Consider the following 6,106-nt stretch of genomic DNA (forward strand, 5'->3'; position numbering starts at 1 on the left):
TCTACACATAAATTATTGTAGAATATTCAATTTAAGACAATATATGTTTTATTCTTAATGATGTGAAAGAATGGTGAGAAAAAGATGAATCTTTTGGTAAGTATGCTGTTAATTAGTAATTCGGAAGAATTAATACAACCATACGAGCACTTCACAAAGGTAATTTGAGGATAACTTAAATTCCATATATGAGTGACATGAGTTCCTTTTTTATATCATTGGTTTTACAACATAAAAATAAAATGAAATGTTCTAAACAATAATTTTTTTTTCTGATTATTATTATTATTAATAATTTATTATTGTGAAAATACTTCCTCAAATACTAATAGCTCTTAACATAAACTTGATTCGAACTAATCTATCAGTTGGAACAAAGCTTTATTATTGAAAATGTTTTGAATTATTTTCTCAGTAAGAAAAAAGATTAAAAGGCAACTCGGTGCATAACCATCCTGCATTAATTAGAGTTTGAAAAAAGGTTGCATCCAAAGGATATAATGCAGGCAGCCTAACCTGATAATTCATTTTTGGACAAATATCATGCAGCTTCCTTAGTCGTTCACTCCATTCACAATCCAAATGCCCCTCTAAACTCAGAACATACCGGTAGATAAAATATAACTTAAATACATGAACTAAACTAGATAAGCAATTATATTTATATCTTGAATTAAACAAAAAAATTACGATTTTGAAATATATTTATTACAATGAGTATGGTATAAAATTTTCAAATAAATTACAACTTATGGATTCTGAAAAATAAGTACATGTCTCTAGTTAATCTACATTCAAGAATGTTAACAATATGTAAATAAAAACTGTGATGTTGCCTTCTCTATACAACAGAACTCATCTCTATAAGTCTTTGAGCTTTCTCCAGTTGACCATCATGGGTAAGAAGTCGGACCATTATATCAAAATGTTCCTTAGATGGTTCAATTTTATATTTAGTCATTAACTTGAATATCCTATAAGCATCATCAACAAATCTAGCTCTGTCGAAGATAGATAGCATGGCATCGAAAGTGAAATGCGTCGGAGTAGAACCTCTCGATGTCATCCGATCGAAAAGAGTAATTGCATCTTCATACAGTTCATTATTTCCATAGGCCCTAATAAGAGCAGTCCATGTCATTGAACATTTAACAGGGACAGCATGAAAAACCAACTTTGCCTTGTTAACCTCTCCAAAAGTCCCATACATATTGATAAGTTCTGCAGAAACAAAAGGGACTTTTGCAAAATCCTTTTTCAGGAGCTGTGCATGAATCTCTTTTCCATGCTTCACAAGTTTTAGCTCACCACAAACACTCAGCATCCTTGCTATTGCAACTGAGTCTGGCCTATGCTTTGATGATTGCATTGACCTTATCACATCAAGTGCTTCATGATGATACCCATTTTCTGCATATGAATCAATCATGGCTGTCCATGAAATAACTGTCCTTTTCTCCATACTATCAAATAGTCTTTCGGAATATTCAATCACACCACACTTCGAGTACATTACCATCAAAGAATTAGTTATATTGATGCGTTAGGCAAAAACCAATGCTTCAAAGCATAAGCATGAACCTGCTTCCCCTGTTTCAAAGCCCTCAACTGAGCACATACTGGAAGAACAGTTGCGACTGTCACAACATCAGGCCTGAACCCTTCTTGCTGCATCCAGATAGTCGACCTTAGTGCCTGCTCCAACCTACCATTCCAAGCATAACCTGACATTAAAGCCGTCCAACAAACCAAATTCCTCTCCGCCGAGCTATAAAAAACTCGCCTAGCCAAACTCATATCCCCACACTTGCAATACATATCAATCAAAGCAGACTGAATAGGCACTCGCCTATAGTACTCCGTCGTCTTCACCACATAAGCATGAACTTCTTTGCCCAATCGCTGCTCAGAAACTTCCCCCATTGCAGGAAGAACAGACATCACCACAACCGAATTCACCTCCACTCCTTCCTCCACCATCCACCTCACATACTCCAATGCCTCCCTCTGCCGCCTATTATGCACAAAACCCGCCACCATTGCTCCCCAAACCAAAACATCGCTATTGGGAATTTCGTCAAACACGCGGCATGCAAGATTGATCCTCCCACACTTGAAGTAGAAATCAATCAAACTTGTCCTAATAATTGAACTATCAACCAAACCATTCTTGATCAACAATCCATGAGCCTTGAGCCCCTGGAAAAGCGCAGGCGCACCGGCAAAACTCTTGATGACAGTGGTGAAAGTATACACATTCAACTCAACACCCAAAGCCCTCATCTCAGTATAAGCTTTAAGCACATCAAGGTAGTGCTTTTTACCCGAAATCACAGACCCTCTTAACAAGGCATTCCATGGGTACACGCTGGTACACGGTAAATCGTTAAAGATTTGTTTGGCTTCTTCGAAAGCGCCGCAAGAGGTGTACATGTGGACAAGCTTGGTTCGCAAAAAGTCGTTGTTTTCGAAGCCGTTGATTTGGATATGGACGTGGACTTGTCTAGCGTGTTGCAGGGACTTGGTGCGAATGCAGGCGGCGATGAGAGCGGAGAAAGTGGTGGCGTTGACAGGGATTCCCTGTTGGTGAACGTAATCGAGAATGGTGAGTGCTTGTTTGAGTTTGTGTTGGCGCGCGAATCGTTTGATGTCCTTGTAGATGGAGCGTGGATGGGTAAGGAGGATGGGAACGCATCTTTGTCCTTGAAATGTTTCAGCTTCTTTGGGAGTGGTGGTTTGAAGTTGAAGAATTGGAAGGTGGTTTTAGTGTTGGAGGATGGCGAAGCTGAGGTGGGATTTGGAGGGAGCCAGTGAAGTTGGAGGGAGAGACAACTATTTATAATAATGATTTATATATATATAATAATGATTTACATATAACTATTTTTATCAAAAAATAATTTTTTTAAATAATATTTTTATTTTTGTAAAAAAAAATTATCAGGCCCTTTAACAGGTTTCAGGTCAGGCCAGGCTGAATAACAGACCAGACCTAGTACCTTATAAAGAGTCTATAACAGACTGCAAGCCAGGCTCAGGCCAATCAACTATATGACAAGTTAGGCCTATTAAGAACAAAGTCTGGCCTGACCTGACCTGTTTTCACTCTTAGTTGTAATGTGTATATATATATATATAAAGATATAAAGAAGTATTAAAAATAGGCTAATACTACGGAACAAAAAAATTTCAGCAGGTGCGAAAGATGCGTGGCCTTTTAGAACGCTTGACGCCTGGCAGTATGGTGTTAACACGCGCAGAAATTGTTGGGGAGTGAGTTAATTAGAGAGGTTAGATTATAAGTTAATAAAGGTGAGTAATATGTTGGGCTTTTTGGTAATGCTGGAGGTTGCATTTTTGGTAGCCAAAGGTTATATGTAGTATTATTGATGAATATGAAAAAAGGTACGAAAAGTTTTAATTTGTTGGTTAAAATAGCTCTTATATGCAGGAATTGACAAAAAAAATGTTTATAATTCCATACTAAAACAAGTATGTATTTTAAGAATATAAAATTATATGATAAGAATTTATTATCTATTATATTCTATTATGTTATATATTTTTAATTTTACAATCAAAATGTGTCACATGTTACTTTTTTATTATAATTGGAATTAAATCTTTCTCTCCAAAATTAAAGAATTATCCTCTCTTTCTTATTAATTTTACAACCAAAATATGCCACATGTCATTCCCTCATTATAATTGAAATTAAATCTTTCCTTTAAAATTAAAGAATACGTCCCTCCTCTCTATACTAATCTACTTAATATACTAAAATTGGGTTTTCTCCCGATTGATGAAAATGAGGTGTCACTTTCTCGTGAACCCATTTTCCCTCCAAAATGAATGCATTTAATGAATAATGCATAATTATACTAATTTAGGAAAATATCTTTATTTTAATTATATAAAATCAATATTTAATGCATTATTAAACTACTTATCAATTATTAATAAAAAAAAATTTAATTATTTTAATGAATAATGCATAATTATACTAATTTAAGAAAATATCTTTATTATAATTATATAAAATCAATATTTAATGCATCATTAAACTAATTATCAATCAAAAATATTTTTAAATATTTTAATTATATATTCATTTTAATTATATTCATATCCTTCTAATTCTTATTCATTATCCAATGATTTTATTAGTGGCAAGTTGTTAACCCATTTATATTGATAATAATAATAATTTTATTAGGATAAATATCAAATTCTATTCCTAATATAAAAATATAAAATTTAATTCCTTCCATTTTTATTTTACCACTATAAAAGACCATGTATGCTATAGAAGAAAATATCATTCGTTTACCAATTACTCTTTCATTTGATAGCTTTTACAACAATTCTTTTTCTTCCTATGAGGCGTCGTTGTAAGAAGACAACTATTCTGGACACAAACTACCACACTCTCCAACTTTCGTGCTCATCATTCGGAGCTTTATAAGATATGCTATCTATGAAGTATTTATAGACCATGGTATTATCATGTATGCATAAATAAAAAATGTTTCGTATTTAAATTTAAGTCATTACCTATTTGTGATATATTGTAGTGTGAAATTACTTTCAATATATATTGTGTAATGATATTATGTTCTAATTTAAACTTTTACTTTAGAACTGTATTATGATTTTATCTCATCATTTTTTCTTAAATATCAAGTTGACGTATTTTTATTTATTATTATTATTATCGAAACGGATGTGATATGAAATGTACAAAAAAAACTCTCACATTCAATTTATTTTATTGTAGTCTTCTATCTATTCTATTTATTTTTATTTTCTTCTTATTCGTTTTATTTTCTTTTTAAATATTATATACTTTATTATAATTTATACCAATCTACTTCTATTTAATATACTAAAACTGAGTTTTTCCCCAACTAATGAAAGTAAGGTGTCACTTTCTCGTGAACCCATTTTCTTTCCAAAATGATTACACTATTTGTCTCTTTTAAATTTATTTTTAAAAATTATCTTTAATTGATATAATTATATTATAATTAGTATGTAATGAATGATACATAATTATACTAATTTAAGATAATCTCTTTATTATAATTATACTAATCTCTTTTAAATTTATTTCAAAAAATTATCTTAATTATAATTATATAACAATATTATACTTAGCATTTAATGAATAATTCATAATTATACTAATTTAGAAAAATATCACTATTATAATTATATAAAATCAATAATTAATGTATTATTAACCTAATTATCAATCAAAAATATTTTTAACTATTTTAATTATATTGATTTTAATTATATTGGTATAATTCTATTTTTTATTCATTATCCTAAAATTTTATTGATGACAAGTTATTATCTTAAAGGTGACCTATATAATAATAGTAATAATAATAATAATAATAATAATAATAATAATAATAATAATAACAAAAAGATAAAAAATTATATTTTAGAGAAATATAACTTGATTATGAATAATTGGTTATTAATAATGATAATTATATGATTAATTTTTAGTAATCATTAAATATATTTAATATAAATAACCAAATTTAATTAGTTAACAAACGAAAGAAAATATTATTACACAATTATAGAATATATATATATATATATTAATAACCAATTTAATATTAATAACGATAATTATCCTTATTATTCAATAATAATAATAATAATAATAATAATAATAATAATCTTTTTTTATTAAAATATTTATCTAATTGAATTAATATAAATATAAATATTTAATAAAAATAAAAGATAGATTTTTTGCTTTCAAGGATAATACAATTTAATATTCTTGAAGATTTTAAAGCTGTGAGTATATATTCTTCCTATATTAATATACGCATGCATGTTACCTCATTTTTTTCATAAATGAAAAATAACATTTATCCGTTAAATTTGTTAGTTACTCAACCGATTCATCTTATTTATTGTGATTGAGATTCATATATAATCATAAAGATTTTTTCCTCCATTAATTTTAGTAAAGAAATTCATGACGTAAAATAAATTAAAATAAAGTCAGTATCTACTTTTTTCTCAATATTTTTTATATTTACGGTAAATATTAAATATAAAAAAGAAAAAAATATTA

General features: G+C 29.2%; 1 pseudogene; it reads right to left on the bottom strand.

Moving 5' to 3' along the window:
• Positions 1-677: 677 nt before the first annotated feature.
• Positions 678-5,872, bottom strand: LOC112805407 (pentatricopeptide repeat-containing protein At1g71460, chloroplastic-like; annotated as a pseudogene).
• Positions 5,873-6,106: the final 234 nt, after the last annotated feature.

This window comes from Arachis hypogaea, chromosome 6, assembly GCF_003086295.3.
Source record: "Arachis hypogaea cultivar Tifrunner chromosome 6, arahy.Tifrunner.gnm2.J5K5, whole genome shotgun sequence".
In the NCBI taxonomy this organism is placed as follows: Eukaryota; Viridiplantae; Streptophyta; class Magnoliopsida; order Fabales; family Fabaceae; genus Arachis; species Arachis hypogaea.